We start from the raw sequence: 23,024 nt of genomic DNA, 5'->3' as shown, positions 1-23,024 counted from the left end.
AGTAGTATTGCAAAACAAGAATCTTATTAGTTATCTTTCTGAGAGTTGATAAATTTTTAATTAAGTCTATATTCTACCAGCTGCGTAAACCAGAGTTTCCCAAACTTTATCACAAGGTCCTCTTTGAAGAATTCTAAAAGCCATGGCCCCCCTCTAATGTTTCTAAAATTTTGATACGTTTAAGACCTTTTTTCTCCGTCATCACTAGAATATCAGTGTTAATTTCAAAATTATGGTCCTTTTCTTGTCATTGCTTACTTAAGTATAAACTTAAAGTCTTAATTTAGAAAACCCTAATATAGGTAAATTTAAAATAGGAAAGTTGAGAGATATAGTCGTTAACGAGCACGAATTATAATCGATCAACTTTGCGGGCCGAGTTTCAACAAAGTGAGCCGTATAAATGATAAGAATTGTAAAATGAACACTTGTTAAAATTTAACCTCTTTTCTAGCCATTAGATATCAAGGTGTATCAAACAATCCTATATAAGCCTTTAACACTAAATTCTTGTGTTCCAAGGGTTTAATTCAACATTCTTTTGTTATTAAAGTTATTTCGCAGAAAAGGTAGTTTTAAAAAGCTGCAAATCCTAAAAATATGGAGTATTCTTAAGTTAAATCACACTACTTGAATCATTATCAAAAGCCCCCAGTTGACATTGAAAGCATTTTAATTGACCGTCAAGTTTCATAGAAACGAGGGCTTGTGGTCCGATGATCAAAGTGGTGTTAAATTAGCTTTTCTTGGGACTTAAAAGTCTAGGCTTTAACTAAGTCAGACTTTCACTAATGTCATTTACAAGCTATCGGTTTGCTAACCTCTGCTCTTAAACTTTTTTTGCCTACAAAAGAACCAACATCTACCTGTTGGTTATTTTTTAACTTTATTTGATTCTGTAACTACCAAAAGAATATTAATAGCATATAAACATGCTGATATAGAATACATGACTTGTTTAACATATTTACAAAAATTTATAGTGAAGGCGTAATATAAAAACTATTATTTATATTATTCGCTATTTGATAAGTGTTAAATAAGTAATTGGTTTTTTAAATTCATACCACCAAGTTAATAAAAATGTCGTCAAACTTGCACCACGATTTACTTTTAAACAACTTTGTCTTGTTTAATCTTATTGGTGTATTTAAAACGGTTTTGTCCTTTAACAAGTGGTGTTAAATTAGCTTTTCTTGGGACTTAAAAGTCCAGGCTTTAACTAAGTCAGACTTTCACTAATGTCATTTACAAGCTATCGGTTTGCTAACCTCTGCTCTTAAACTTTTTTTGCCTACAAAAGAACCAACATCTACCTGTTGGTTATTTTTTAACTTTATTTGATTCTGTAACTACCAAAAGAATATTAATAGCATATAAACATGCTGATATAGAATACATGACTTGTTTAACATATTTACAAAAATTTATAGTGAAGGCGTAATATAAAAACTATTGATTTGGCACAGTCTAAGAGTTTGATAAAAAACAGGACATATAAGACTACATTAAACTGAAACACGTTATTAAAGTAGCTTAAACTCAAACAGGGTGTATAACTTTTCTACACAATGGACAAAATTCGGCAGTGGTATACATATTGGCTGGGCTTATTAGACAAACATTCGCTATTTGATAAGTGTTAAATAAGTAATTGGTTTTTTAAATTCATACCACCAAGTTAATAAAAATGTCGTCAAACTTGCACCACGATTTACTTTTAAACAACTTTGTCTTGTTTAATCTTATTGGTGTATTTAAAACGGTTTTGTCCTTAGTACAAAGTTTTTATAAAAATAATTGTACTTACAAGTCATGGAACAAAGTCAGAATTTTTAGTTGATAATCTAAAATGAAATCAAAATATAGAAAAACTTATAGCCTCCTTGTAACTTGGTACTGCAACATGTAAGGTCCACACCCATATGATTTTCGAAGTTCGTCAACCTTAACTTTAAAGCAGTTTTGAAAAAGTTTCGAGATTTAAATTTAAGAGTTTGTAATGTCATGCCTTTATATTTTTTTGCACCTAAAACATCAATTTAGTACCCCTTGGTAAATTCCAACGCGTAGTCTGGTCTCTTGTAAGTACTGTAATATATTTTGTGAATAAAAACACATTTTATATACTTGAGCCGTATTTTATGCTAGTATTTTAATCTTTTGTCTCTCTAATTTAAATAGTCGTGTAGATCTTTATGGCAACAGTTCAGGAGTTTCAAATATTTACATAAGGCCTGATCCACAGAAAATTTAGTGTTACTGGCGGATATAAAAGTGTTGCAAGTTATTAGTTTAAGACGTGTTGGTAAGAATAATTTAACTGTTTTAGATGTTTAATAAGTTATGGAAAACCATTAAGATACAAAAATTTGTGGAAGCTGTCATAATCTATTATCTTATCTAAGCATACTTACCAACTTAAGTTAAGAAAAGTTTTAAAAACACTTTATAGATTATCAATTCATAAGCTACAACTTTCAAACATTAAATTTACCAATTTTTCTTGCCTAAAACTTCTTATTTAAATAGAAAATGGACTTTTCTCAGCAGCAAACTTAAAGTTTTAGCTGGCTGACATTTTCATTTACTGGTAAATTACTCCGTCTTATTCTATTGAATGATTTGTTATGTTCAACAGCTTGAAATACACCAAATTATTACTTTATTCAAAAACAATTGTATGATTTCAGTTTTATTTTTACAAATGTGTTCTAAGTTATAAGAACTAACCAATTGGTTTACACTAGGAGAGTCTAGTGCACACTAAATTTATTTTTAGTGATATGCTGAGATGTCAAATTATAGCATAAGACGTCTGTTTTCAATGGTTAGCGAAATTATAAAGTTTACATAGTTAACACCTGTTTAAGTATTGTTTACAATGCCTTTTTACATTTAGACCGTCATGCAGCTGGTTTAGCGGTTGAAAAGATAGAATGTAAATAATTTTAGGCTTTCTTTAAAACTACTTTTCTTTAAAATTGCCCTTGAAACGACGTAAAACTGTATCCAAGTGGTGTACAACTCGCTAACCGAATGTTTTTTTCGTACACTAGGTCCTTTTACCAAAATTTTTGAGCGCTTAATTATTTTTTGCTGTTTAATAAACATCTAAGCTACACATAACTTTCAAGCTTAAGTTATAAATGTTTAAGAAAATAATTCCTTGTGTTTTAAATCAATTAAAGTGGTTTTTTATAGTAATAATCGAAAATTAAAAATGCTTAATAAACTTTATTTGATTTAATAAACACCGTGACTACAGCTACAAGACAGAAATAGTAAATTTTTAGGATTAATTCCAACACTAAAATTTAAATTTTTGGATAAGATGTTTAAATATAGTCCAAAACATAGCAAGCATAGTTTAGGTTTTGTTTAAATTCCTTTTTTTAAAATCACGCTAAACTATAAATAGTTTTAAAATTTAACATGCTTAGCTGAGCTTGTTATAACTGAAAAAACATTATACTTAAACGCACGATAAAAACTTTTATTTTAAATTTAACTTCACTTACTTGAGTTAATTATTTGGGTAAACATTTTTAAACAAAAATTCTTAATAATTTGAAATATTAAATTAGTTTCAAAATTCTATTTATTAAAGCTATCTTTTTGTATTAAGTGTTAAGTATATCAGTATTAGTTTCAGACTTTATGTAGTAAATTTTTTTTAATAAACTCAAGTAAAATAAATAATTTTACTTGGAAGTTTGTGGCTTAAAGTGTTACAGAATTTATTCTTACGTACATAAGCAACCATATATCAAAAATTAAATGATAGATTAAGTAGAACACTTTTTTTACCCAATATGGTCAAAAATATAGCTTTATTTATCCATGATAAAGTTTAATATTTTATTAAGATTGATTGTAAAGCTTCCAAAACAACGCTTGCAAAACTTTGTTAAAATTGTGACCAGATTCATTAAAGTTTGTTTAGACATCTAATTGATTACTTTAGTCAACCTCTGTACAACAAACACTAAAAACCCCCTGGGCTATAAGTTCACGTAATGACTTCCTGTATATAAAAACAGCCTTGAACAAAATTTAACACAAAACGAATGATGAAGTTAGCTTACTTGTGCATAATGGTGGCACTTTGCGCTCTGGTGAAAAACTCGCATGCTGAAGTTGATCAGATGGTTGAGACTTGCGATAATTGCAAAAAGTGCGATAAACTGAACATGAACAAACCCTGTGTTAAATGTGAGTTTTGTTTCTGTGTTTTTACTGTTTTTCGAAACTGATGGGTTTGAAGTTAAGACAATTTAGATGATTTGAAATGCTTACGAATTCAATAATGTTCAAGAAACTGTGTTTTTTTGAAGTATTTTTTCATTTTTATATAATAGGTTTATACATTTGGTAGATATTAATTTATTGAGAAGGTTTAAAAAAACTATCTTAATATTTACCTGAATCTAATAAATTTAACAATAATTAACTAAAAAACCTCTTACTCGGTCAAAACCTTTATTTTATTGATATAGAGTTGAGTTTTTTGTCCGTATTTTAATTCAAACGCTTTATAAAAACTATTTGGAAACAAAGTTGTTAAAAGTTGTGATACAATTCTAGATGGTGGAAAGAGATACAACAAATGCCAAAAATTAAACTGCGATGCTTGCCTCTACTTGACTGATGAAATTTGTGACAACATTTACAAGGCTGCAGAAGAGCTTGAAAATTTGGACAGTTCTGATAAAAAATAAATGATGAAAATTGTATTTTTGTGTTATTAAACAAAAATTGCTATCCTTTTTTTTTTTGCTTGATTTTTGAAAAAATATAATCGAAACGAAGTTAATCTTAGTGCTTTTATTCTTATTATCTTTTTACAAGCCATACTGTTTCCTTATTACTATATTTTAAAACCGTTTAAACAAATTTAGTACTTTTTTTTTTGTATTTTTACTGTCAGTTTTTTTAAATAAACGATTAACTGAGTAAAATTTTGTTTTTTATGTAAGCATAAATTCTACGGTATAACAAAATGCTTCAATTCTAATTTAATTCATTATTTTACAACCTAAACATTGTTAAAATAAATTAAACATAAACAAATTTCATTGCAATTATACAATTGCACTACTTATACTTATTATTTATACTTATTATTTATAATTATTGTACTTATACAATTGCAATTATAAAAATTGCTTAAAACTTTTGTAGCTTTAATATAAACCGAAAGTAATAATTTTATATCAAGCTTAATTTTGAAAATAAAGTACAATAAAAACTACAATTTAACAGAATGGTTTAACTTTATAAAACTAATGTGTATAATCAAAACATTATTGTTTTCAAAGTCCAGGTTTATAAAAGTGAGTAATAGTAACTTTAAGTAAATTAATAAAAGTTAGCGCACTTTCTAAAGATGATAAAACATCAATGAATTTTCTTTGATTAAAATCTTAAGCCAGACCAGAGTCTGCCACCTTTTATAATTAAGTGGCCAATTTTCTTAGAAAAGTTGCTCGCAGGTCGCACTTTACAGAAATCCGTGAGCTTCAATCATTCAAAGAAGTTTTAGTAGTTAACAACAAATAAATTATTACAAGACTAAAATGTGACAAAAAAATGAGTAAGGCACTGGTACTTAGCTGTTAAAAATTAAAAAGCCTAGTTGTAAATTTTTATAATAAAGTTTAATGTTTTTAGCTGAAAAGTACATCGCGGCTTATTTTTGTTCTGCTGTTGAAAAATATCGGGTTGAAAGTGTCTTTGTTAAAATTTGATTTGTCTTATCAAAAGTAAACGGTATTGAGCATGCATTGCTAAAGTAAAAGGGAACGGGTCAAAGTTGCACGAATACAAAATTGCACGAAGGGTCAAAATTGCACAAATACAATTTTGCGCGGAGGGTCAATTTCGCAAGAGTGACAGTTTTGCACGAGAGTGGAAAAATACAGAAAAAAAAGAAGTTATAAAAAAAACAAAGAAAAAAAACTAAATAATAAAATAATTAAAAAAACAAGGAGAAAAAAAGTGACTGACCGAGGGTAAGGGTTAGGGGTAACAGCGATAGTAAAAATAAAAATAAAACTAATAATAAGTATCATAAAAATAAAAAATAAGAAACTAATCAATCAAAAAAAAAAAGAAAAAAATCAGTTACCAACCGAGGGTAAGGCTTAGTGGTAAAACTGAAAGTAAATAAAAAAATCAAAATTAATAAAGAAATAAAATGAAAAATAAAATTTATTAAAAAAAGAAAGTGTCTTCGTGCAAAATTACCTTCGTGCAATTTTGTGCCATCGTACAGTTTTGTCCCTTCGTGCAATTTTGTACACTCGTGCAAATTTGACACCTACCCAAAGTAAGAAGTCTTATTTATTCATTTATTTTATTAGTTTTATTGTTGATCATGTTAAAGCAAAAAATTATATAAAATAATGCTTGTAGTAGCAGTATGTTACAGAGTTTAGTCTTACGTTCATAAACATCCATGGATTAAAAAATAAATGATTGATTAGACTCAAAATGTTTTTATAAAATATATATATAAATCGTATTTTTCCAATAAATTATTTAAAAGCCTTTCAAGTGGGCTCTGTAGAAGGTGTTCAAGTTGTAACAATAACCTTATTATTAATCATATATTGTAATGTATATGATTCTATTTTACCGTTAAAAGTTTTATATTTTATTAAAATTGTTGCGAACTTCAAAAACAACGCTTGCAATAAAACTATCAAAAAATGTGGTCAGACACTTAAAAAAAATTTTGATTAATGACTTTGGCAAACCTCTGTATAACAAATACCAAAAACCCTTGGGCTATAGCTTTGTGTGATAACTTTTGTATATAAAAGCAACCTTGTATACAAGTTGTCACAAACTCAATGATGAAGTTGGCTTGTTTGTGCATTTTATTAGCTCTTTGCGCTTTAGTTGGAAAGTCGCATTGTAAAACTGAAGAAGAAATGGTACAAATTTGCAAAGACTGCAAAACGTGCTATAATATGCACATAGTCAAACCCTGTTCATATTGTGAGTATTGTTTTATTTCATCTTTGTTTATCTTATTGTATTTGTAGCTGTAAAGTTAACACAGCTCAAGTTAATTACACTGGTTAAAAGATTATAGGGTTTAACAATAAACTTTTATAAACTATAATTGCTATTTTTCAGTTTTAAATTGGTTTAGAATCTGGATAAACATTAATTTATTGAGTAGGTTAAGAAATACTATCAAAATGTATAAAAAAAACAAATATAACGTATGAAACATCAAAAAAAACATCAAGCTCTGTTTAAACTTTTTTACCAAATATAGAATTAAACCATCAGACTTAAATAAATACTTTTTGGATAATTGTTTTTTAATTATTTTTTAAGTATTATGTCATTTATCTTAAAGTAAATTGGAAACATAATTTCTGAATTTTTTATATAATTCAATAAATATTTATAATATACAACAATTGTTGATATATGGAAAAATAATTTATACAAACTTATTACAATTGCAGTTGCTGAAGACGATGATTACAAATACATTTATTACAGATGTAAAAGATTAAAATGCGATCTTTGCCATTATGACGAAATTTCCGAAAAATGCAAAAAAATTGATTTGATTAATGAGAATAGTAAATAAATATAAGTTGATGATGAAATATAAACACTTTTTCTTACTAAAAATTGTTTTCTTAGACTCAAGTTTCATTTTTGAAAAGTTTTAACCTAAAAAACTTGGTTTTTATATAAATTTTTATTTCAAACATAGTGTTTTTTCTTCTCTATATATTACAAGTTGGTGAACAAATTAACTGATTTGAAAAAAATCTTTAGGTTTTGTTTGTTAAAAATAATAAACATTATGCCGAGTTAAACTAGTTTTTGTTTTTATGTAAGTGTACATAATTCAAAATTTTTTTTATTAAGTTTAAATTAAGATTTTTCAAACTAAAGATTGTTTAGAAAAACTAAACTATTTTCATTACTATGTCTACAAAATCAATGTTATAAAAATCTTGAATAAAAAACAAAAGCAAAAACTTAATGTAAAGCAAAAAAGACTTAAGATAATTTATAACTCAGTAAAAATGGGTAACTGTCAAAATTGCACGAGGAAACAAAATTGCATAAGGGCACAAAGTTGCACGGAGATACTTTTGCACGAGGGGAATAAATTGTACGAAAGGTTACTTTTGCACGGAGGCAAAACTTCACGAGCAGACGATTTTGCACGAAGAAATTTTTGCAAGGCTTGAATTTTTAATTTTTTTAATAATTTTAATTTTTATTTGTCAACTTTGTTTTTTTAATCATTTTATTTTACTATCACTGTTACCCTTAACCCTTACCCTTGGTCGGTAATTTATATATATTTTTTATAATTTTTGAAAAAATTGTTCTGTTACCCCTAACCCTTACCCACGGTGGGTAGCTTTTTAATATAATTTTTTTAATTTTTACATTTACTATCACTGTTACCCCTAACCCTTACCCATAGTCAGTAACTTTTTTTATTTTCATTTTACTAATAGTTTTTTTTTCTCTTTTTATATACATTTAGTTTTTTCTGTTTATTTTTACTCTCGTGCAAAAATGACCCACCGTGGAAAGTTGTAACTCGTGCAAAACTGACCCTTAGTGCAAAACTGTCTTCGTGCAGTTTTGTTAACTCGTGCAATTTTTCCCCTCGTGCAAATTTGTCTTCGTGCAAAAGTACCATCGTGTAATTTTGTCTTCGTGCAATTTAGACCCGTTCCCGTAAAAATACAGTAAAGAATGACTTACTAAATTGTTCAACTAAAAATAAGAAGTAAAAATAATATATTTTAGTTATAGAAGATTAGATTAATAAATGCCAACAACAACTAATTTAATCTAAATTCATTAAAAAAAGAAACGTTTGCGCACTTTAAAAAACTTTAAACTGATATTGTTGAATTATTGAATTTTTAAGATTCAAATTTTTGATTAAGTGCTTTGCTTTTTTTTTGCTGTACTTAGAGTTTTAATTGTGTTTATATTTAGTAGTGTTTACTTTTGTTTTCATACAATCGATTTTGATAATTTTTAAGCCACTTATGTTTTAAATCATTTTTGTACCATTAAAATTGCATGTGTACTGATATTATGAAAGTTACTGAATTATATTCGTATAAAAACAAAAACATGTATTAACTGTTGTATAAATTGTATTGAAAGAAAAAGTATGTGAACCAAGGTTAAAAAAAACTGAGTTTACTTAGTAAAAAATTAATAAAAAAGTAAATACTTCAAGTAACTATATATATTTTTAAATTCTTAGTTGCTAAATAGCTTTTCCAACATTTTTTTACTTTTAGTTTTAAATCATGTTTTAAGATAATAAATTACTTTTTGAACCTTAATACAGCTAAATGATTAATTAAGAGAAAAACTTTTAAATTGTTTCTACGTTTAGTTGTACGTTTTTCTTAAACGTATTATAACCCATTTCTAATTAAATCTTAAAATTTTTAAAAACATATGCACTATATAATCAGTCTAATAACCTAAGTAATTTAGTTCAAACTGTTTTATTTAAAAACTATTCTTTTTATTAAGATGCTTAATATTATCAACATCAATAATGTACAGTTGACACATCGATAAGGTACGCACTTTGAACCTTGGCAGAGCTGCGTACCTTACATGAAGTGCGTACTTACAGTTTTCAGAAGAAGTTTATAATTTTTACACTAAATTATAGTTGGTGTCTACTTATTTTCAATATATACATAATCTAAATAAATTTACATTATTAAAAAAGCTAATTATATAATACTTGCATAAAATATTATACCACCATATTTTTGTCCGTTTAGTTTCATTCGTTTATTAAAATTAACTTTTTTTTTCATATGAATTTTTAGATTTTACCGACTTTTAAAACTTATTGCGTACCTTACGCAGGTGAGAACCACATCGATGAACTAATCGCGGCTTGTTTTATCTGGAAAACCAAGTTCGTATTTTTTTGTACAATAAAAAAAAACATTTCTACAACTTTGATAATTTTTAAGCTTTAGAGTAAAAAGCTGGTGAAAGAGTTTAACACGCCCAATAACACTATAAAATTTGATTAATCACTCGGTTTTTAATACATCATTTTAATCAAGAAACATTATTACTTGTTAGGTAAACCACTTATTCACAGAGGAGTTTCTGATCTAATAACTAAAATTATATTAGTTGTTTGTTTATCCATTATCGTTTTAAAAGAAAAGTTTTATTTTATGTAATAGCAAAAACAACTTATTACTTTTTGGTTTTCGTGTTTAATTCTAAACATTAGTTTTGTTCGGTTTTTTAATTTTTATATATAAATAAAAAAACATCAAAATGAAGTTTAACTAAACGAAAGACGTATAATTTGTTTATTTAAGTTGTTGAAATTTATTTTTCTAAATACTTAATGTTAAATTCAAATAACGTGCAACTTAAAATCTGATAGATATATAAAATTTTATGCTATATAAGTTTTATATTATTTTAAAATATAAAATATGTTAAATAAACGCTTAGTCGTTGCCTTTTTTTCCATCAGCTTTTTGATATACTTTTGAACAAAACTTTATGTAAATAAAAAAATAAAATTTATACTCAAGTAATTAAAAAAAATATGTTAAATTTTATAAATAGAAATGTTTTACTTTACTTTAACGTTAATTAGCAGTACTTGATAACAAGATAAATATATATTATGAATTTGTGATGAAATTGGTCTAGTTTCTACTATAGCGAAAACGCTTTGTTGAAACATAATGAAAGTTGTAAGTCAACTTAGTTTGAATTTTGCGAACAGTTTTTCATTAAATTTAAAGTTTAAATAATAATACACTTAATTTGCAGATTTATAATTTTCACTATTAACTTTAATCTCATGGATAATTAAATTAAAATTTATAAAACCATATAGCTTAGTTTGTTACTATTTTTCAAATGAAGTGTATTATTTGGAAATAAAATCAAGTGTATGTAGTGCGTTTAGCAAGTTTACCTAATATAATTTTTCTATTAGTTATAATGAGATGCCAAAATGCAAAAAATACTAACTTTGTCTACTAAAACTAAAAGGCATATAACAATATAAAATTTAAACTTTTTTACGTTTAACAGTATACAAAGGTGTTGTAAATGTCTTTTGTCTGTAATAAAAGATAACACTTGAAGCTAAAAAAACGAGAAATTACACTTAGATGTAGAAAAATTACTATAAGAGCTTAATTAACCAAATAATGAGCTACTGAAGAAATTTTTATTTGTATGTAGAAAACTGATTCACATGATGTTATAAACTTAATTTAAGTTTTTTGTAAGACTTATATATAAAAAGTATGATTAAGTAAGCTAACAATAAATTTTAAGAAACATAAACAATTATCTACAAGTACATATGCAAACTTAATTTTTAAACTGCAATAAATACCATAAGCTTTACTTCTTTCGCAAGTAAATACGTTTTTTAATATTTTAGCAAAAATAATTATTAGATTTGATAAATTATACTTTTTACGAAATATAGTTAAGAAAGTTAGAGTAAATATAGAGATTAAACAAAACTATTAACAAGCAGTCAATACTAAGAAAACTAAAAAAAAAGTAAAGCTTTTCAAAAGTTACAACAACAGTGTATATGAGTAGTTTTTGGCGGTATTGTTTAAATGTATTTTAAACTAATATCTAAACAATTAACATTGTTCTAAACTAATCAATAAGAAACAAGGAATATACAAGAACTATAGTTTTAGAAAAACAAAAATTTAAATACTTAAAATAAAGTTAAATGGATCTGTTCTAAAGATATGCAGCTCTCAATTTTGATATTAGTAACTTAGTATTAGGAAAAATTTAACCTACAATATGAATAAAGAACACTTATTGTATACTACAAATAAAGCTAAAAACATGGTTAAATCTTTTAAAACTTATTACAGTCAATAATGGCAGATTGAGTAAAATACTCTCGGCTAAAAAGATTTTGATAACATTTTTAGCAACATTATTCACATTGTAACAGTTAGTAAAGTTATACTAGCTTGACTTATATACAATCAAATGCAAGTAAAAGTACTTAAAGTAAAAGTTTTTTTTTTATGTTTTTCAAAAATAAATCTAACACATTTAGTTTTGAAATCTTTTAAAACTCTTTTTCAAAAATAGTATAAATATAATGAAAGTTATAGTTCAAACACGAATACAAAAACGAAGTTTACACGAAAATTCTAGAACTTAAAATATATTATACAAAAAATTATTTTTGCTGTAGAATTATTTTTTCATTCATATAACACTTATATCAACAGTTTACAATATTACAAAAACAAACTGCATAAAAACTTATTGCTGATAACGGCTATTTGAATTCTACTGTAAACTTATTAAAACAAAAAAATCTCAGTTTTAAATAGAAATTTTAGTTAGATACACAACCGAAAAAACTATAAGGAGTAATTTGTACACAGCACAAATTTTTTTGCTCAAAAAAGCGTACAACAAAAAGAGTTTTATTAAATTTATGATAACAAATCAAACAAAAAAACTATAAAATTTGACAAACAACAGTCAATGTTTAATTGGTTTGTAAAAGTTTTCGATTTAAAATATTATGTAAATGCCGCACTCTATATTTTCAAATATCAAGGTTATGTTAATATGTTAATACTTTTCAAAACTCGACACTAAACTAAATTCAAAACAAAGTTACTAAAAGTAAGTTTTTATTAGCATATCTTAAGTTTTAAAATAAATTAATGTGTTTAGTTAAAAGTTTTTGCACGCACTTATATCAAATTTGTTTTAAACGAAACACAAGAAAAATATTTAACATATTTTTATGTTTTGGAAATACTCATATGGAAAATATAAACCAGTATATTATATAATATATTAACTTTTTGGTTTGTTTTTCAGTTTTTGTAAAATAGTTACGATTAATTTGCCTTTTTAGCTCTATTTAAGCTTTATATACTTTAGAAAACAGTCTTCCTAAATTATAATGATTTCGTTTAAGTAAATCGTTTCTGTTTACGTAGTTATTAGTATTTTAGTTTTTTAAAATATAAATCAGAGTGTTTTTAAAAATAAGTTTTAAAGCATAGAAATGTTTTAGTCACAACTTAATCTGCATTATTAAGTTATTATTAGTTAAATATTTTAGTCTGCATGTATTTATTTTAATAGTTAACAACACATTTTTTTAAGTTTGTGCTAAATGAAAACAAAACACAAAATTCCAAACAAAACAGTTTATATTGTAAAAGGTTTAAAGAAATACATATAGATTAGACTAAAGAGTAAACAAATGTTTTTTCATGTATATAAGCACAATAGTTTGAGACATCAATTTAATAAAATAGTTTTATAAGCGTAATTTAATAGCTAATGTTAATATGAAATACAAAAGTAGCATAATTTTTTAAACAAAGTATTTTGAAATTGACTTTTATTTTTTTAACGTTTTTTGTAACTTTAAATAAAAATTTTGCTTAAAAAAATTTGCACTTCACTTAATTATGATTTTAGGCAAATAACTAAAGATGATTAAATTAAACCAATATTTTTAAAAAGTGGATTTAGTTTTTAAAACCATTACAACTTATAAAAATATCTGTATGTTTTAAAATTGTTAAAGTACAGTTTAACAAACTAGTGCTAAATTTATATTACTGTGCGTTTAAATACAAAAGTTTTGTTTGTTTCTTTATATTAGTTTTGAAAAAGAAAGTAAAATGTTAGTTTTTCATTAAATATAGCATTTAAGTTATGGTTTATAACTTTTTTCAGAACAAATTTATGTATATATATCCTATAGGTATAATAGGTGTTGTATTAAAATATTTGAATAAATGATAAGTATTGTAATTTTATTTTTTAAACTAAAAGTATTTATTGAAATATAAAATAAATCGTGAAAATTGTAAAATTTTGTAGTTTAATGAACCAAAAAGTTTTAATATTGTTGATTTTTAAGAACTAAAAAAAGTTTTAAAATTGTTTTTAAACAAATTAGAAATTTAGTTTTCAGTCAGAGCTTTATGACTTTTTGATATTGTTCAAAAGAAAAAGGTTTAAAAATAAAAATACTATTTAACATTTTGTATTTTAAATTTCATCAAAATATTTATAGAATGTTTAAATTCTTAAGAAAGCATTCAAATTTTTTAAAGTAAAAGTTTGTTAAGTTAGTAAAATTTAGTTAAAATAACTTTCTTTTTAAATACAACCTTCTATAATTTTTCACTTAAGTATCAAAACTTACTCTTTATTTTTAAACGTCTGTTTACAAGTTTTAAAAGATTTTTATGGTATATATTGAAAATAAAATTACCAAAGCGATTACTATTATTAACAATACAAAAAATTCGACTTCATTTACTTAACAAGCACACCAATTTAAGTAGTCACTTTTTTGATCTGAATGACATTTGTCATTCTAATATTTGAGTTTTTGTTTGAACAGTAAATTTAGTATGTAAAGATTTATTTTATCCATTAACAATCGCGCCACAGTTTGACTTGATACATTCTAATATCAAATACAGTCGGCCTCTTAAAATTTGTTAACAAAGTTAACAGTTATTTAGCTTACCACCTTTATAAATATTCACACTGAAATAAAAAATACTATCATACAATTGAACAAAGTGTCAGAAACATACTTGTTACTACATTAAATTAATATATTTTCAATACATATACAACTGACTTCTTGAAACTTTGTCTTTTAATTTTTAATTTTTTACAATTTTTTTCACCGTCTTTGTAAATGGTTCGCACAGAATTTTTAGATATTTAAAAAAGTTAAAAAATATGTCAAAAGCATATTTGTTACTGATGTGTTGCATTATGTTTCAAGAGGTGTTTTGTTGGAAAACAAAACATATAAAAACTGATTTGTATGAAGAAATGAGCAAGAATGGATCTATCAAAAATCTCAAAAACTTAACTTATTCTAAACCAGTCGATTGGAAAGAAAAACACGAAGGTATGAATGGGGTTTATAAAAAAGTAAACTAAACTTGCACATAAGACTAACTAATATTGGTTTGTACTAAAAGCAAAACACTATTTTGTACAGTTTCATTTAGTTTTATTTTACTTTTAAAGAGATTTTATTTATTTTCTAAATGTTACAAACATTGTTGGAATTTTTTTTTTAATATGCATTTATTGGTAAGAACATAGTATTAACATCGATACGTATAAATGGGTCTTGTTATAGAGTTTGAAAACTTCTGAACTCATGGTAGTTTAGTTATTTATTTAAGATAGCAATAAGTACAAACTATTAATGAGAATTGTAACTTATCGTTGAGCTTTTAAAAAAGATATAAAATATTTATTTCTTATAACTATCTCGCCACAAAGGTTATCTCGGAAGAATATTCGAACTGTTTAATTTGACCGAAAAAATCAAGGTGATCGGATTTAAACAACGCTTCATTTATCCTGGAGCGAACTACAGAGATCGCAGACGTCATCTGAGCTTGGTAAATCTGAACCATGTTGGAATTAGTAACGAAACAACTTATGATGAGTGGTCCATAGTTTCAGTTGATTATGATTTCTATAAATACTTCGATTGTAGCAAGGAAAAGGTTTGCAAAATAAACGCTGAGGTTAGATATTTGACATTTATATGAAGTTAGTTACATTGAAATGTTAGAAATAATCACTTTTTAGTTGCCTTTTGTAAGTTTAGTTTATTCTAAAATTTTCATCATTACTTTAGCTTTACTTTAGTTATTTTTAGATTTCGTTAACTTCAACCTTTTAAACTCAGTGACTGACACTAAAATAACACCATACTTAGTTCAACAAAGAAGTATTAGAAAATACTTAAACAACCGTTGTCTCATAATTTCAAACACGAAACAGATTTACACGACAAAATACCGACTCATGATTGAACTTACCAGCTCAACGAGTGGTTTTGAGAAGTATCGTGAAGAACGGAGGAAAAGCTACATGGAAATAGAGAACTGTATTTTCAAAATCGTCCCAGAAACGTTGTACCCCACAGATCCGGTCGGTACAGTAGACATGAACTTCACTGCTATTAGTAAGTTAAAATGCTTTAAATGTAAAAGTCTTTAAATTGATTTTTGGTACAGTTTTGTTTTAATCAAAAGCAATTTACACATAAGGGAGTTTATTTCAAGCTAAAAATCGAAAGCATGATTGGTTATTAGTAAAACTTGTTCATTGGTGTTATGTGGGTAAAGTGAAATCAATAAGCTAATTTTTACAGCGAATGAAGATGTTAATATTGATACTTCTCATACATTAGATTGGGAAAATTCAACTGATATTTACACAGTTACTAAAATTGGTAAAAACGTGATAAATATCAAAAACAAAATCCTAAGTAAGTTTAAAAAACTAAAATTGGTCTATTGTTTCTGATGAAATACAAAAACTCTTTTATTCTAAATTTTTAGTTAAAATTTAGTCATATGTAATTTTATAAACTAGTTTCCTATTTTATTCAAATGCACACATTCATTTTTAACTTTAAAATTTAAAATAAAAAAATTATAAAAAAAATAGACATTGTTTACTTTTTAATAGCTGGTGCCAGTATTGGTACTTCTTGGACCACTATAAATTTTTCTACTTCTAGCGGTAAAGCTGAGCAATGCTCTATTTTGACTGAAGTAGAAATGAATTTTAATTATCCAACAGTAACTGTGAGTTTATATGTTACAAGTAATTATTTTGGTTCTATTACAGGATATTCCCACACAATTATTGGTCTATGTTGACGTCATTCTTAATTTTAATATTTTATTAAGCACACGAATACTTTAGTGACAATAAAGTTTTCATTAAAAAATGATTTAAAACCATTAAATTTTTTGATACTTAACCCTTAAAGTTTTTAGATTACACTAAAGAATGATAAAATAAAAAGAAAAATACTATTTAAAAACTTTAAATGACACTAGAGTGAAACATTTTATGCTAGCCCTGGTAATACTAAAATATATTTAATTATTAAAACAATTCTAGTTATAAATTGAAAACTAGTCATATACGCAAGATAAAAATCATTATCAGTGTAAGTTTAATTAGATTATACTAACTTTGAAGTTTCTTGATAAATTTTAAGTTAGCATTTAATTTTTGAAACTTTAACTAGAAAAAAAAGCACAATAAGAATTAAATTAACAAACTGTTAAATTTTTAAGGAATCTCTTATTAAATAACCAACGGTTTTTAAAAATACATCGAAGGTATAATTTACTTTCAATGATTATTATCATAGAAAGTAAATTATTTTAATTGCTTGCTGATGACGATTTTGACAGTATTTCAAGCAGTAAGTGAAATAAAGACTTTGTTGATTTTTTTAGAGTAAAACAATTCTAAAATATAGCAATTAAGATAAAGACAAAAAATTTACGAAGAATAATTGACACAACTAATGGACAATTTGAGAAACTCCAGTGTCATAATATTTTTAACATAAAACATATCAAACACTGTGCAAAAAAAAACAATCGTTTTAATTAATGCTTAGAAGAAACGTTAAAACTTTAAATTCTCAGGAACCTAAGCAAAAAGCTTTGAAAAAAATCAAATGGGACAACAAAAAAGCAGGAGACGTTTTAGCTGTGATAAAAGCCAGAGACTACGAAAGACCCCCATATGACAAGCTGACTTACAAGTTGCCAAGACACAACAACGATTTGTGGGGACTTGTTGAAGTTAATTCGAGCAGCGGGGTTTTAACTATGACGAAGAAACTAGAAGAAGAAAAAAGACACATAATTACGTTAGTCAATCGTTTTTACAATAAATTTTTGCTCACTAAAAACATGTGCTTAACCTATGTGATAAATCATACGTTTATCGCCTCCATAGGAAACCCTGTTTTATAATTTTATTTGAACTTTTGAAATATTTTTAGAATATAATAAAAAAAAATTGCTGAGAATATTTTATCAAGTTTCACATTGTTTGAGCGACAAATGTTATTTTAGATACTTTTGTAACATTTTATGATAAAATTTTAATTATTTTACAAAAAATAGTTAAAATAACTTATTTAAGTCTTTTTTAATCAAAACAGTGGAAAAGTGTTTATATTTGATAACGGTCCATTGTGGACTCATAGAAGTGAATTTAAAATTAAATTGAAGAACAAATTTCATGATGGAGAAAAAGCACACGATTTCAGATTTACATCTATTTATGGATATGATGATGATGGAATTTGTTAGTTTATTTGCAAATAAAAATATAATTGTGTTAATGTTAATTATTAATTTTTAGAGTTTTTTTGTAAAAATTTATACATTGAAACCTTTCATAGTTTAGAATAGTGGCGGGCATCGTACGGCCCACGGGCTGGTTCCGGTCAAAATGTAGACACCTGTTGCTCGTGACGTAGCTTTTGAATAAAAAAAGCTTGTGCAAGACTGAAAGAAAACTAAACGCTTTTGTTGTAAACGTTTTAAATTGTTGACATAATTTAATTTCCAAGTAGTGCATACTAGTCGATAAATTCGTTACATTTTAGAGTTTAAATAATTTGATAAATCCTACTATTTAATTTAACAATAAAACGCACTTGTAACGACTTTTTTAAAATAAACCCTCGACTATACTTGTGAAAACGAATTAAATTATTTAGGCGTGAAACTTTAATTTAAAGCAAACAAGGTTTTTAACACTTCAGTGCGCAATCGGCATAGCAACAGCTCTCGTTTTGACAACTCTTTTGTTAAGTCCAAAAACGTTTAGAGGTATACCCGGCCCGCCGATTAGAAATGTTGCCCTCTTTTAATTTAGACTTTAAGAGCATTTGCTAATATTTTGTATGAAAATTAAAAAAAGATTTTGTTTTTGATTTTGGTACAAAAATACAATTTTTCTAAACAGTCTATCTACCAAGTACTGCAAATACAAGTGAAAAAGTAGAAATATTCTATATAGCGTCAACAAAAGACGAAAGTATAATTAAAACTATGAGCATGACTGGAAATGCAAGCGAACATTTAGTTCTAGTTGATTATATAAACACGGATACAAATCAAATTACATTTGTTTTGAGAGCTAAAGATGATTTTAAATACAAAAAACCTCAAACATGGTATCTGACTTTTAATGTTTGTTTTGAAAAAGATTCTTGGGAGACAGTTCATCCGTAAGTTTTATACAAATAAAGTCACTATAACATTATGTTTTGTTGATAAATATGTGTAATCGAACGAAATAAAGGTATTATAAATAATTATTTTTGAGTAATAGGTGAAAAATGACTAACTTCGCTACAAAACAAGCTTAATGTTTTTTGTTAACCCTTTACAGGGTAACAAATAAAAACCAGGACAAAATTTAAATTTGTATGTATTAAGCTTAACATGCACTTTATATTCAATTTTCAGATGCAGGGTTAAGAATATAACAGTAAGAACTTTTAACCCCGAAGAAAGTGTTCCAGTTTACAAATTAAAAAAAATTATAAGAACTGTAAATGAATTTAATTATTTTCCACAAGATATTGGAATAACACACGCCCATTACTTGAATGGTGTTAAACACAAGGTTGAAGATTTTACTTAAAAGTTTTGATAAAGTTTGTACAAATCTTTCACCCATTTCTTTAAGTTATTTCTAATATTTTGTTTTTGCTAAACTTTGGTTCGTAATATAAGTTTTTTAAGATTCTTACGGACATCTTATTTAGCTAAAAAAAAATTTAGTAAAGTTTTAAATTTTTATTTGAAATACTGCTTACTAGATAATTTAAACCAATTAAAAAAAAAACAAAACTATTTTTACAAACTTTTTTGTGAAGTGTCTTTATCAAATTTTTACTTTTTTTAGATATTTTACGAGCTAGTTAACAAAACAGATAAATTCAAGGTTTCTTCAGACGGAAAAATAATTATTGTTAAACCTCTTGATCATGAAAAAAATAATAAATATGAGGTCAGTTATCGACTGTATTAGTAAAACAATCAATATGTTGTATTAACCTTTGTAAGTAAATATTCTTTTCATGAAATGCAAAGCTTGACCCAATTTATGTTTTTATTTTCTAGAGCACATTTGTAAACAAGCTTCTTGAAAACTTAAGTTTTATCCTTTTGACAAAACAAACTTCAAAACACAACTTATTGCAAATGAATTTTGATTATAAGCTATAAGGGAATAAACTATTTCACTTTTTTATTCGTCAACTGTCGCACATTTATTCAATTAACATTATAATAAAACAATAGTGTATAAATTTGTAAATAAAATTTTTGTTATCATCATCAGTTGCTTATAAAAGCATCAAATGGTGTGGATAATGACAAGTATTACGCAACCCAATGGTTGATAATAAACGTGAGAGATTATAACGACAATCATCCAATATTTACAAACCCAAAAATAAATGGTACTGACCATTGGCAATACATGGTTGCAAATAAAACTGTACTTCAAGTTAATGTAAGTTTGTTATTTAAAAAAACTATTTAAAACTTAACGAGCTTAAGCTTTGTTCTAGTGTTATTAAGCAACATTTTAATTTTTCATTTAATTTAAATATTCTTTTTTTTTTATATACAGACTAACGATGCAGATACGGGATTGGCCGGTAAGGTTTTGTATTGCTGGGAGACAAAAACAATATCTGATTATATGAGACTCGTTAAATACCTTGATTTGGATCAGGAAACTGGAAAAATAACCACTAAAAGCGCTGTTGAGAAGAACAATGATCCAATAATTTCGTTCAACGATGTTTGGGTTGTGGTGAGTGCAAACTTATTCAAAAATATTTAAAATTTATACAAAGGTAACTTATAAATTTTAGGTAAAATTAACTATACCATAAAATTAAACACAAAAATAATACAATAAAATATTTTGCATTGTTAAAAAGAGAAAACATTTTATAAAAAAAGTTTAAGTAAGTATAAGTAAATATTCACTCTAATCAAATTTTTAACTAAATTAAGAAATGTTTATTGTTGAAAATACGACTTTTGTTTTACTTGAACTTAATTTAGAAACCTACCTTTGTTGTAGTTCTAAAATTTGACTAAGTATAACTGTTATTACTGTGAATAAAAAAAGATCTTAAAGTTAAAACATACTTTTAAATTTAAACTCACAGGCCTATGAAACAGCACAAAATATTCTAAGGAAAAATAAAGTGTTACTGAGTGTCAATCTCATAAAGCAGTGTGCATCCCATACTGAAGTCAAAGACAAATTACCAAAATAATACCGAAGAAAAATATTAGTCAAATACACTTTCTAAAGCTTAAAGAGACAATGAAGACCCACTTAATCCCTCTGGTGGTGAAGAAGAGTCACAATTATAACAAACTAAATACTTTAACTATTTTTATTATTTGTTTTTTTAGCGTATAAAATATAACTTGTGTCTGTTGTTTTTTCATATAGTTTTTTACTTTGTCCATAAAATGTAGTTAAAATGTTGTAGAATCAAAAACATCAAGTATGGCTATAGGGGTTGTAACATTTGCCTTTGTATTATTATGTGTGTATTTCTGTGTATCATCTTTGGTAACAAATATATTTGTAATTAAATTGAATGGTTAATTACCAAAAACTAGATATATTTTAATAACAAAACACATTCAAAAATTTAGGAATTTATCTAACAAAACTTTAGGTTTTTAAAAATGTTTTCGAAGTAGAATTTTTAAAAGGTATTAGAAATTTATTACTATTACATTGTTTATTCAAAGCTAGCATAGTTAGCATTATATAAATTTTCAATTATATTAAGAAGTTAGTTTTAATTTTAGTTAACTTTTTAGATTTGCATACAATACTTTATGCTACTTTCAAATGTTGATGAATTATTATATTCAAATGCCTAATTTTTATCTATTTATGACTCGACAACAAATATCTTACTTTTTGTGTTAGTTGTAGGTATACTTAAGAAGTTCATATATGTACTGAACAAAATATTAAAATACAGTAGACTACCGCTTAAGTACGCAAATATAAACCAACCTAAAAGTGCGTACTTAGCACGGGTAGTGCGTACTTTTTGATGACATAGTATAATATGAAATTTAGCTGTTTGCTTTCTTTCTTACAACTAGCCACCAAGTAATTAAGCCAAATAAACAAGTCTTTTTATTTTAAATAAAATTTAATACATAATTCTAATAAAATTTTTTAATAGATTTTTAAATGATTTATTTTTTCTATAAAAAGTTTCTACATAATTAAAACATACATTTAATTAAGAAAATCAATGTCAGTCAATGATATAAAAAAGAATATTAAGCCATATTTTCCACATTTGTTTTTTTAGAGGGAAAGTACCAAACTACATTGTGTTTACTAAACATTTTTAAAACATCAATGTGTGTACACTTAAATTAAATTATGACTTAACTATGTTGTATTTGTAGGTTTTTTTTAACTTTGTCATCTAGATTTATTATTTATAGCATTACAGCTCAAATATCATTATTCTTTTCATTTTTTTACAACCACGACATAAGTATTTAGTTTATTAACATTTAATAACAGGACTGTCACAATGTCAGACCACTTAGACTACTCACCCTAGTTTGAAAGTTGTGAAATTCTCAGGCTAACTTAGTAGGTTGGCCATTCTACCTGGAAACATAAAATAATCTGGAAAAACTTGATGATTCAAAATTTAAGCAAAACTTTGTCTTTCTGGATAAATGCGTACTTAAGGCGAGATGCGTACCAAAAAAAGTGCGTATTTAAGCGGTAGTCTACTGTATATCTATGTGGTGTACGAATCGACAACCGAAAGGTTTCTTCGTAGACCAGGTCTTTAGACCAAACTTTATGAGCGCTTTTTTTTGTTTTATAATAAGCAAACTACAACAAAAGTCAAAAGCTTTATTTCTTAAGCAAGTAAATGTGTTTTAATTCTTTAAGCAAAAATATCTTTAGATTTGATAAATTTTAATTTCTACGAAACATAACTAAGAAAGTTCGCACATAAACAAATTTAAGAGCAAACGGTAAAAACTGAACACTAAAAATTATTGCTTCAAGAAAGTTAT

This window comes from Thalia democratica, chromosome 7 (assembly GCF_965202585.1).
Source record: "Thalia democratica chromosome 7, ktThaDemo2.hap1.1, whole genome shotgun sequence".
In the NCBI taxonomy this organism is placed as follows: domain Eukaryota; kingdom Metazoa; phylum Chordata; class Thaliacea; order Salpida; family Salpidae; genus Thalia; species Thalia democratica.
The sequence above is the reverse complement of the archived record's forward strand: the minus strand, read 5'-3'. Positions refer to the sequence as shown.